At 44.8% G+C, this 12,239-nt stretch overlaps 1 protein-coding gene across 1 annotated transcript in view; it reads left to right on the top strand.

Moving 5' to 3' along the window:
- The window catches only part of ALK (ALK receptor tyrosine kinase), a 682,318-nt gene that overhangs the window by 589,012 nt on the left and 81,067 nt on the right, over positions 1–12,239 (top strand). The gene's annotated exons all lie outside the window — the stretch shown is intronic.

The raw sequence follows: 12,239 nt of genomic DNA, 5'->3' as shown, positions 1-12,239 counted from the left end.
TTTACTCTGAGGCTTAGAGAGTAAAGTTCTTGGTAAGCTTCCTCGCCCACAGTAAGTGCTCAGTCAGTGATAACTACTAATAATAACTACAATATAATAATAACAATAACAATAATAATAATAATCTCCCCACCTGATGCCTCAGAAGAGGCTGGGATGGACCATTTAGCAATAATAACTAGTCATGCAACCCCAAAATGATAGAGGTGAGTGTTTTTCTGAATTTTCTGTCATCAGTGTTGTGTAGACTCCTTCTAAGGGGAAGGAGCAAGAAACATATTCTTCCTTTTCCTCCTAGAGAGAGTGAGCTATAGCTGCCAGATTGCCAGAAAATGAAAATGGGAGGAGGGAGAAGTAGAGGAAGGAAATATATAAGGGAAAGAGAAGGAAAATGGATAAAAGACAAAGAAGAACTCTCCTCTCCCCCAACCTTTAGGTAGTCACTAGCTCCTGTACCACCTGCTTCCTTAGGCAAGTTCTGACTTCAGCTATTCAGCACTCGCATCGTGGACAGCTCCTCAATCAAGGACCTTGAAGGAGCAGGAACTTTATTCCCAATGTTAGCCCAAATCTCTTCCAATCCTAGGTTCTCCAACATTACATTACATTGCATGCATTACAGAGTTTTTTGAAGCAGCTTTATTAGGGTTTACAGGTTAGCTCTAAAGAGCTCCCATCTTTTAGATACTTCTTTCAGTTCAGTTATACTTTGCTAGATTCTTACAGGTTTTTGTACCTTCCATTCTCTTCACATGACATGTTCTTCCTCTACCTTCCTTTTCCCTAACTGCCACTCTTCCTTCACTTTTTAAAGACCTCTAGACTATAGTACACCTACAATATATTCTCATGGCTCCTGAAATATCTCTATAATTTGTCACTCTTTACTATCTATTTTTTTAATACCTGAATATACACATTAACAATATAAGACAGATATCAGATCTGTCTTATATATCACTGTTCCTTGAACATCTAGAACCATTCCTAACACACACATCATATGTCCAACAAATATGTGTTTACAGAATGATGTGTTGAGAGAAATTGCATACATTTCCAAATTCCAGCTGAATTAACTGAGAATTTCACTTACTGGAATCCATCTAACATTCTTCTTGTGTTCAATCTAACAAAACAAATAAAATCACATTACAATAAATACTGCTGCAAAGTGTTCTGTATACCAAAGCAACACCTGTGTCCCATCAGATGAAATCAACCAGCATTTATTACTCTTATGGCAAGGAATTTTCTTTAGAGACTTGGCTGGTACCTGGACTTCCTTTATCTCTGGTCACTGCTCTGTCAGAATCACTTTATAAGAAAGACTTTGATCCTAATTGTGTGCCCTAATCCTTTTGAGTAGAGAGATCTAGAGCTGAGCACTTGAGAGCAAAGAGCTATATTCACATTGCTGCCACCACATAGTAGTCTTTCTGTGAAAGCTCAGAGAATATGCCATCGGTATATAAAGGCTTATAATGGGGAGACACTGATCCATGGAATGGTATTTCTTCTGTCCATTTACAAACAGGCAGAGGAATAGGAATAACGCCATAGTCTGTCATCATGAAGTGATATTAACCATAAATCCATATTATAAAGAGAAAAATCTCCATGAGTAGTGCCCATGATGTTTTGAGCAATAGCAACACCCCTGGAATACAGATATGTTCTTTCAAGGTAATTTTGAAGGGCAACACCAATTCAAATATTGGCTCAATGTGTGCTTAAAAGTTATCTCATTACTTTACAGCCACCTCATATAACTAGTTTTCTTTATTCTCTCCCCCATTCAATTGCCATTCTTTCTGTTGGAATTAATTCTATCTTTACTCAAATGGACGAAAGGCAAGTTCTCTTACCTCAATCTGTCAGTCTTTTATAAGGACATACACCTAGTTTTTCTCTTTATAATAATATATCCTAGTAAATTAAGCACAATGTTCCCACACCATCTTAAGCTCTGACACGCTCACAGAGCAGAAGCAGGTGCTAAGTTTGACTCATTACAAGATAGATTTCAAAACACTATGGATCAAAGCTTGTCCCACAAATCACTGCTATCATACAGCCAAATAGAAAGTACATAACCTAATGTTCATGTGGAGGCTCTATTCCCCAGCATTATCATTATAAAGGCTTTTAGCCATATCCTATATACATAGTCTAACAAGAAAAAATGTTCCCTCTGGAGATATTTAGATTTCTGTTCCTTTTGTATCCTTTGTCCTAAAAGACAAGTAGTGTGTTTGACAAATGCATCTTTCAAATGGAATCTGTTAAACTGAGAGTTATGTCTTTATATACTTAGGCCAAATTCCACAGAGCCAAGATTTTTCTCATATCCCAGTCTTGTTTCTCATCCACAGAATCTCCACTTTACATAGGGTGCTATCAGTAACAATACTGCCCCTTTGTGTAGTATCTTTTGGTGATGAGAAAGGCATTAGAGGGGCATTTTCATCATTTATTACCTGAGTAGAGAGGCAATTAACTTCCAGGGAGAGGAAATCCAGAAATTTCCAATGAACCTCAGTTTGCAGGTCTAAACACACTCCTAAAAAGTTGTGTTTAATTCAGATTTTTTTAAATCTGAACCAATCTGTAAATTGAACCAAAGCTTCCTCATAGAGCCATGAGAAGAGTTAGAAATAATAGTGACCAGAGCCAGCATTTGTTAATGCCAGTCACTGTAACAAGTAGTTAACATGCATTATCTCATTCCATCCTTAAAACATCCCTTGGGATAGATACCAAAATTAATCCCCCTTTTTATAAGAGGAATATGAGGTCTAAAGAGGTTAAATAATTTTCTCTTAGCCCTTAGGCTGGTCTACTTCTATGTACATGCCTGAGGAAATGAAGACACAGTGCTTGGCATGTAATAGAAAACTTGATAAGTGATAGCCATTGTTATTAACAAAACATTTTGGTTTGGGATTTTTTAGGCCACACCCCTTATTCATTCTGATTTAGTTTATTGTCTTCCCTTTTCACCATCTACCACTGAAACCCATCATCTTAATTCTGCAGCCCAGCTCCTGCTAAAGACCATTTCCCACCCAGCCCTTACCTGCCTGCCTTCTCCCATCTCCAGCCCAGGCAGCATCACCAGCACAGGGAGATTCTCTTCTTTTTCTTCTGGAACACAATGGCCCCTTCCCCATGTGGTTTTTCAAGTCACCGCTCTAGCATGCCTTTGACTATTTCCACTTTAGAGCTAGAGCATAAGTCCTAATAGGCATTTTTCATTTGCAAATGTAGTAATGTACCATGTCTAACAAAAGCATAAAAATAAAATACATTTAGTTATACATTTAACAAACCACGCTCTGGTAGAGAATACAGTTCGCTTCCATAAGGACTGACACAGAAAGTCGAGGTCATATAATGCCTACATGGTCCCCAGGAGAAGCCAGTGAAAGGTCAGGCCCTGCCTGGGTTTTTCACCTTATGCCTGCCTTCCCTTCTGTGAAAGTTTCCATTTATAGCTGCTTTGCCTCCACCAGTCCTTCCCCAGAAAGGAGAGATGCCTATGAAAGAAGAAGATGTCACCCCTGCAAACCCAACACACCAGTGTCTGCTACTCCTCCGCTGGACAGGCTACATTTCATGGTCACAACAGCTCCTGGACCACCCTACACTCTGTCCCATGTCCCTTGCCCATAGCAGCCTTGCACCTGCCTCCCAGAGTGCTCTACCCCCTCACAACTCGAGGCGCCCACTCTGTCCCACACTTCTGGGTGGCTGGGGGAGATGTCATCCCCATTTTCAGGTGAGAAAACAGAGGCACAGAGGGGTTAAATCAAGGTCCTACAGGTAGTTAAACATAGAGGCTCTTTCTTAGAGCTCCTTCTATCTCCTTTCAGTCCACCAGAGAACACCTGTGGATGCTCCAGTGTAAAATGGTACTAACCTCCAAAATCATCCAGATATTATGTATTTATCCAGCCAACACTTACTGCCCTACTTGGTGCCAAGTGACAAACTTACCTGGACAAGTAATGTATTTCAGCCCTCTAGGAATGTCATCTATAGGGGGAGCCTGGTAGGAAAACAGACCTTTGTATCACAGGACAGTAAGAGCCAGAGAAGAGGGAAGTACAGACAGAGAGAACATCATGAGGCTCAATAAGCCACAGCTGTTGGAGCTCCTCACTTCCAAACAGGCTCCTCTCTGGTAGCCAGTTTGGGGTTCTCCCTCTGCCAGATATGTCCATGCCAACAGAAGAGCAATGACTGTCACCTTGGGTAGCCTGCATTTGTTCATTCACTCACTACCAACAGATGCACATCAGGCACTCACTCGGGAGTGGCTCCATAGGCTTCAAAGTCAGAGGTGAGGGCAGAGGGAAGGGGAAGATCTCAAGGGTCTGCTTTCTCAGGTGGTGCCTACCTGTCCTGAGTGAGTCTGACTTCCCTGAGTCCATGTACACAGGCAAAAAAACCCAGCACTTCTAGGGCCCTTTTCATAGTGGGTAAAGAAAAAAAAAAAAAAAAGGTGTTTTCTGCCCCTAACCAGCTGTGGCAGTGCAAGTGTCCCTTCCTGAAGCTACAGGGGCTGGGGATCTCAGCATGCTTATTCACATCAGCCTGAGTCAGTTCTCTGCACTAGGAGAAAATGGTAGGCTCCAGGGTAAATTTAGGTGAAGCAGGGTGCATAGCACTGAGTAAACCCAGCAAGCTCAGAGCTCTTCATGGAAAACTTGACTTTGCTCTCCTTACCTTCCCCAGAGAGATGAGGAAACTAGCATCCCAGAGCACTAGACCACACTCCTTGAATCCACTTTGCCTTACTCAGGCATGTCCCTAGTCCTCGAGTGGGATAGAGTGTGAACTAGGTGATGATTGTAGTTGTGAGGGAAGGGTACTTCTGAGTCCTGCAGCCAGACAAGGGTTAACTTTACCCATAATCCTACTCAAAGAAGTGAGTTAGTCATCAACCCAACCATGTCAGATACATGGAGAACACCTAAGCAAATAGGTTTGTGCTACACGATACGTTAGTTGGGTAACACTACTAAAAGTAACATTAAACTTCCAATCCTCAAGGATGTACAAAAGAAATTTATTTCTTGCTCATGTGAAATCCAAAATTAGTGTGCTAGTTGAATAGTGACTTTCCATCTTGTCCTTCAGGGGCCCAGCCTCCTTCTCCCTGTGGCTCAATCCTTTTCTCCAGTTTTGGAATCCTTTGCATTAAGACAGCCAATGGAGAAAGGGCATGGGAGGGGTTCTCATATAGGAAGATTTTTGTGAGTCATTACTTCATCTCATTTTCCATTGGCTAGAACTCAGTCACAAGATCATACTTAACTGCAAGGGATGCTGAGAAATGTAGTCTAGCTGTGCCCAGAAGAAGGGAAAATGAATTTGATGGGGGGGGGGGGGGGAATGATGTATCATGGAATAAGCCAAGGAATACAGCCTTTATCTCTGGGCATCTATCAGAGTGTCACTTGAGAATACCAATTCCTTATTTAGCTACTCTGACCATTGATTAGTCTTCTCCTAGAACCTTCATAATTCAAGGCTGAAATCAATTCCAGGATCTATTCTAAAGCATGAATGTTTCATTCCCAAAATTTTATGATGTAGCAAAACCTTACTTTTTGGCAGAAATCACCCCAGAATTTCTTTCACTGAATTTCTCCTTTCTTAAAGCAATTTTGATATTTGACCACACTTGGAAGTCATTGACACAAAATGTCAGATTCAGATGTCTTGTGGGCAAGACAGGGAATTGAGTGACTAGGGAAATGTCATTGTCACATCATCAGCAAACATATTTTAAGCCTCCATCAAGCACAGAGGATGGAAAGGGGTATATGAACCAGCCTCTTGCCAGTCACAAGGCCTGCATGCTAGGGGATTGGGGGAGACACAGAGCATATGCAATGAGAGGGAAACAGCAATACATGAAGTATTGTGCAGAGGCTGACAGCATGGTCTGTGTTCAGATGGCATGGTGACCTCCATGTCAGGGAGGATGAAATGGAGAACACGAATTATTATAAGGTGGTGGACCCTGTGGAAAATTTAGATCTTCCTGAAGTGGGAAAGGAATAAGAGCATTCCAAAGAAGGTCATCAGGGTGAGTGGAGGCTTATAGGCAAGAATGTTTTATGTGGGTTCAAGAGTAGCCAACTAGGTCATATCAGAGAATCCTGAGCAATCTCCTTGGGAGAAAGTGAGCAAGGATATTAGGCCACATATTTTGGACTCTGCACTGTGGGTAATAGCCATTGAGCACAGAGATGGGAAACCAGAACAAGGAGACTATTGAAGGCTCTGTGAGGGACCAAATGTGAAATGCTTTGAGCCTGGAAGTGGGACTTAGAAAGGGGGGAAAATGGGCTGGGGGAGAAGAGGCTGCCACCTTCCACATGGCACCATTGGCCCAGGACAGCCTTGGGCTGGCCCTCTGAGAATAGTGGAAGAAATGTGGCTGGTGGCTCAGCAATGCAATGTGCAGCCAGGCATAGATATATACAAATCAAACATTCATAACTCTGAAAGGATCTGGTCCTGTTTCTTTCTCAGGAAATATCCCAGATCACTGGAGCAAAGAGTAGATTAGCAATTCTGAGCTTTAAATCCTATTTCTAACACTGATTTACTGTGACGTTTGGGACAAGTTGTTGCTTTTGATTGCTAAGTTTCTACAATCAAGAGTGCAAAACAGTGAGACGGATCCTGCCTGTGAGCCTGGTTTTAAGAAGGAGTCGCTCAAAATGGCAATAAGTGAACCCCTTTAGAATAGCAGGATGTTTGGATCAGCTCAAGATTTTCTTGGTAATAGCCACAGCTCAATTTACAAGTCAACAGATGCACATATTTTTCATAACTCTTAGTGCCTCTGAAAATGTAAACCTATGTTCTCGGCCCTTCTCTCCCCAAGCACAAAGTTTGGAATTTAGGGGATAACTGGGCTGCTGATATTTGAAACAAAGCAGAATCCAGTTCTATACGTGCTTTTCTCTAGGACCTCACTGGCGTTCACCACTTCCTCTCTCACTTCTGTGCAGGTGACACATCATCTTTATCTCACCTGAGTCCCATACCTGGGTTTCTAGCTGCCTGACTGGCATCCTGCCCACACCTTCAATATGCCCCCTCCTGTGTGATTCTTCTGTCCAAAGCCCTACCATTATCCTAGGCATTCAGTTCTTCAAAGTCTTTCTTAACTTCTCTCTCACTACCCAGATTCAGTGTTTCCCTAGGTTGTACATTCTAGCTCTATAGGGACAGAACTAAAAAGGTGTTTAGAAATACCCTAGTCACTGAATAATATGAATCACAAGTTATATGAATTCCTCAAGGTCAAGGTTGATGTCTTTCTTGTGCACCTCTATATTCCCAGCTGTAGACAGCATGCCTGAACTCATAGTAGGTGCTCAAATAATCTTTGCTCAAAGCCAGAGGGGGAGATATGGAATTTATAACACTACCTGAGGAAGCACAGATTTCTAAAAATATATATAAAACAGGAACAATGAATCAGAATCTCCCATGTTAAAGAAAAGCTTCCACTGTGAAAATACCCACATTACATAGGTATTTTTTTTAAAAACCAAGATGGTGCCAGGGTGCCTGGGTGGTTTAGTTGGTTAAATGTGACTCGATGTCGGCTCAGGTCATGATCTCATAGTTTGTGGGATCGAGCCTCATATCGGGCTCTGCACTGACAGCTCAGAGCCTGCTTAGGATTGATATTCTCTCTCTCTCTCTCTCTCTCTCTCTCTCTCTCTCTCTCTCTCAAAATAAGTAAATAAACTTTTAAAAATATAAATAAAATTAAAAAAAGATGGTGCCTAACAAATTTCAGTGACTTGCCCAGAGTCCTACCAACTATGTAGCCCAGAATTCACTCCACTCTACCTTTTGAAACTCAGCCTTCACCAAGCAGAGAAAGCTGGTAATTCAGGCTCATAAAGATATTTGTCAGGATAGAAGGAAACCAGCAACCACCCTTTTCCTCTGTCTTCCCACCATGGAGGGCACCTCCATCTCTGGCACTACCTCAGCTCTCAAACCATAAGCTGACACAGCAGCAAAGAGAAGAGGAAGAGGTCAGTGTTAGAAATGTCTCTGGAAGGTGGAATGGACTTCTCAGTCTCTTGAAAAGAATGACTGCAGATTCCTTCTAGCTCTGGACAGCCCTCCAGGCGCCCAGTTGCTCCTACGGCCCAGGAAGAGCTTGATATACATGACCCACAATGAGAAAATGAAAGAGCAATATGGGAACTTGCCAGAGAAGGGCTTCTCCCCGCCCTGAAGTCTGGTGGAACACCCATGTGGCAGGCGACCTTTCAGATTGGTGGCGGGCCAGGGCAAATGTGGGAACCAGAACCATTAGTCACAGACAGCCAGTGCCTGGAAGCCTGAGACTGAGATTGTTGAAGAGTGTGAGTGATTCTCCGTGCTTGCTCAGCCTGGCTGAAAACTCATTTTCTCCCCTATTCTACTGCAAAGGGCTCCCTCACAGAAGCCAATTCATTGCGAAAGATCTCTATGGCCCTTGGCAACCTTGGAATCACTCTGTATGGACTTTTCCTCACTGCTCTTGGTGTCATTATGCACAGGGAGAAACCAAATCAGAAGATGGTAAATTACTTCTGAGAGTCGGGGTTGAGCAGGAAGAGAGGGTGCTCCCAACTACTGAGTCTGGCCTTTAATGTACAGGCCCACTTTACTGTGTGAGAGCCAAAGGCTTCCAGAGTCAGGCAGGGCACACGTGTCCAGCCCTAGCCATGTTGATCCCAGACAGGCTGGTCCCAGGATCCCAAAGCTGGCCATCGGCCCCTCCTTTTCAACTGGTAACTGAAGTCAATTATGCAGATAATAGGATGGATGCGGCAGGGCTTTTTCATCACATACATTATTCTAATAGAAATGCATACCGCGACCCAAGCTTTGTGACAGTCCATTTTAGAAGACTTTTGCCGAGCAAATCAAGTGCGCAGTGAGAAATCGGAGAAAGCATTTTTCCTCAGCAGTATCTGCCCTCTCTCTCCTAAGCAGCCAGAGCCCAGACAAGTCCCAGCTGCAAAAGGGGATGCAGAACGCTCCCCCTCTTCTGAGCCCACTAAATGGTCCAGAGGAATCTGAGACGCGGTGCCCATCCGTTAAATAAATGCTTTTTACCCAAGCCAGCCATTCTTTCTTGCTCTCTCTCTAAAGCATTACTAATCCCTCAGTCCACATTCAGACACACACCTTTTTGTCAGCTACTTAAAATCATTAAGTGAACTTAATTAGGTTTGTCAATCCCTAAGGCTGGCAGAGTGGCAAATAAGGCACTATATTCACTGTCCATTAGCAGTCTGTTGTCTGAACGAAACTGCGTGTTTTCTGAGCTGTGCACGAGCAGCTTTAGCATTTTCTATGCAAAGATCTGCCCAGTGAGTCTGGGAGATACTGAATTTCAAGGCCGTCCCCTCTAAACCTGGCCCACTGCCCCAGTGGCCGCCTCCCAGGATCCCCCGAGGCCAATTTTCAACAGGCCTCTCTGTAAAGCTGAGCATGACAGAGTCAAGGGGTGCATTCTCTAGGCAAAGACTGGCTCCAACCAAGATCTCTAGCCAAGTCTGTTGTATCAACAAGCTCCAAACCCCACCAGCTGAGGAAAAAAAGAAAAAAACAACAATAACCCATGCAATCAAAAATGTCATCTTTGGAGAAATTGAAAGAACTGAGCAGGTGTGAACTATTGAGTGGCAGGGAGAGAAATCCATGCTAAGGCTATAAAGACCTCAGCTGCCATGTTTTTAAACAGCACAGATCAGTGAGGGAGTTTGAGGATCCCCAAAAAGCTGGCTCTTCCCTTCTCCTTGACTGGGCTGCCCATGAAGAGGGAGAGCTAAGCTCTACCAGCCATGGGGGCTCAGCTTTCTTTCTCCATACAGAGCTAAGGCTTTGGGATAAGGGCAGTGGAATACCTATATGTTTGTTGGAACCACTTGGCCCCATAATCCTGGCAGTAATGCGGCATGGACCTTGCCTTCCCTTAGACCCAGAGTAGTCCACCTGGTACATGCTAGAACTTTCCCCCAATTCTAGAGCAGTCCAATTGGTACATGCTAGAACTTCCTGTCAGTCTCAGGGCAGTCCACCTGGTACATGCTAGAACTTTCCCTCATTACCAAAGCAGTACATCTGGTATATGCTAGAACTCAAGACCTGAGGCCACAGCTGACCCTGGAGAGTGACTTGGTATCTGTACAGGAGACCAAAACAGGAAAGACTGGTTGCACCAGAAAGACTGAGAGCCTTGAGAAGGCCTCACCCATCTTCAGCAGGGAGCAGGGAGCAGAGCCAGGAGCAATCTCTTCTTCACATGAAGTTCAGCTAAAGACACACAACCAGGTACCATCCAAACAGAAAATCCTGGATCTGGGTGGTCCTGATGGCCATCTGGCCTCTTGGCTAGTGCCTCCCACAGAAAAGAAACTCCCAGATTGGTTTTGCTGCCCCCTCTCTGCCCCAACACCTACCTTCCCCTGACCCCATTCACAAACTTCCTCTGCTTCACCCCTGCCCTCCCCACACCCCAGCATGAGCCCCCTTTGTCCCCCCTGTCCCTTCCTGCAGCCTCAGGAGTCTGGAGCATTTGGGGAGCAAGGGTTGGCAGTGTGGCCTTTCGAGTGGACAGAGGCAGCATTGCATGTTTACATCTGATCCGACATCTGATTGAGTCTTCCCTGATTGTTAGGAGTGTTCCTGACTCAAAATATGTGCAATTCCCGGTGTCAATCAAACTCTTTTAAACAGCAGCTGCCACTGCCGTTGCCTTGCAGCGCACTTTAGAGACTCTTCTATTTAGAAACCATTCCAGCTCCAGCGTACATCATGCCTTCCATGCTAAGAGGCCCAGTGGCTGGTTGAGAAGCTTGCAGTCCTAATCTCTCAGTAATGATGAAGGACGGCAGAGAGAGGGGTGGGAGAGCGGGGGGGGGCGTGCAGCCTCCCTGGAAGGGCCCAGTTAGGGCAAAACAGGGATTTTTGTCCCTCTCCCCCACACTCAGTGGGTGCACACATGTAATTTACTTGCTCAGGCACCCACGGCCTCCTGGAAGCTACCCCCATGGTGCTCAGCGCCTGGCCTGGCTCCTCAGCCTGTGGATGACAGATTCGGAGATGGTGACCCAGAGAGGAGAATCAGAAAGGTGGGCTGTGGGGCCCTTACCCACTGCTCTTCCACCTGGGAATGTGAATCCTTCCAGTCACCATCCCCACATGGCTCTATGCACCTGTTCTCTTGCTGCCTGCAAGCAGCGTCTTTCTAACCCTGGCAACTGCTGTAAACAGGACAAGATGACAGTGTTAAGGCCCCTGTTGGCCACTTGAGAATCCCAGGCCTGGCTGTGTCCCATGTTACACAGGCTTGAGCTGGAAGCTCACCTGCAAACCATGTCCCCCGGGGAAATCTGAGACAACTGTGATCTTGCCAAGGCTTGTGGAGAAGCCTGATGTGGGTGTGTGATACACACGTGCCTCTCACTGTCTTTGTGTCCTTCCACACCACTCACACGTGAGCCATGGGGGCTCTGCCCTGCTCTGACACATCCCTCACTCCACTTCCTCCACTGCAGATGCCCTCCCTCACCATCCCCATCCACATTTCCAAGTCCTCGCCTTCTTTCAAAACCAACTTAAATGCTACCTTCTCTGTGAGGAAACCTCGATGGGTTTCCTGTTAATACTTACAGCCCACTCTGTGTTGGTTACAAACCCCCAGGTCTTAGTCAAATTATTTGATATTTAACAACAGGTCAGGCACTACACAGACCAACCCCAGTGGAGACCGATGCTGGATGAGACACTAGATCCTTGAGACCCGGACTGGGTTAAAGTTTTGGTTGCTGGATAATGTGAAAAATTAGAATACCAGGGAAGGAGCCAGGCTGCCTGAGGCAACAACATGGGACACTTGGGGGACAATGGCTCTTTATCAGTTGGTACAGAAGCATTTTAGTATTTTAAGAATGACTTCAGGGGCACCTGGGTGGCTCAGTCTGTTAAGCGGCCGACTTTGGCTCAGGTCATGATCTCGCGGTCCGTGAGTTCGAGCCCCGCGTCGGGCTCTGTGCTGACAGCTCAGAGCCTGGAGCCTGTATCAGATTCTGTGTCTCCCTCTCTCTGACCCTCCCGTTCATGCTCTCTCTCTCCCTGTCTCAAAAATAAATAAAAACCGTTTAAAAAAAAATTTTTTTTAAAAGAATGACTTCAGC

The sequence above is a fragment of the Herpailurus yagouaroundi genome, unplaced genomic scaffold (assembly GCF_014898765.1).
Source record: "Herpailurus yagouaroundi ecotype Mexico unplaced genomic scaffold, PumYag 188, whole genome shotgun sequence".
Classification (NCBI taxonomy): Eukaryota; Metazoa; Chordata; class Mammalia; order Carnivora; family Felidae; genus Herpailurus; species Herpailurus yagouaroundi.
Note: the sequence above shows the minus strand (reverse complement) of the source record. Positions and strands in the feature narration are given on the sequence as shown.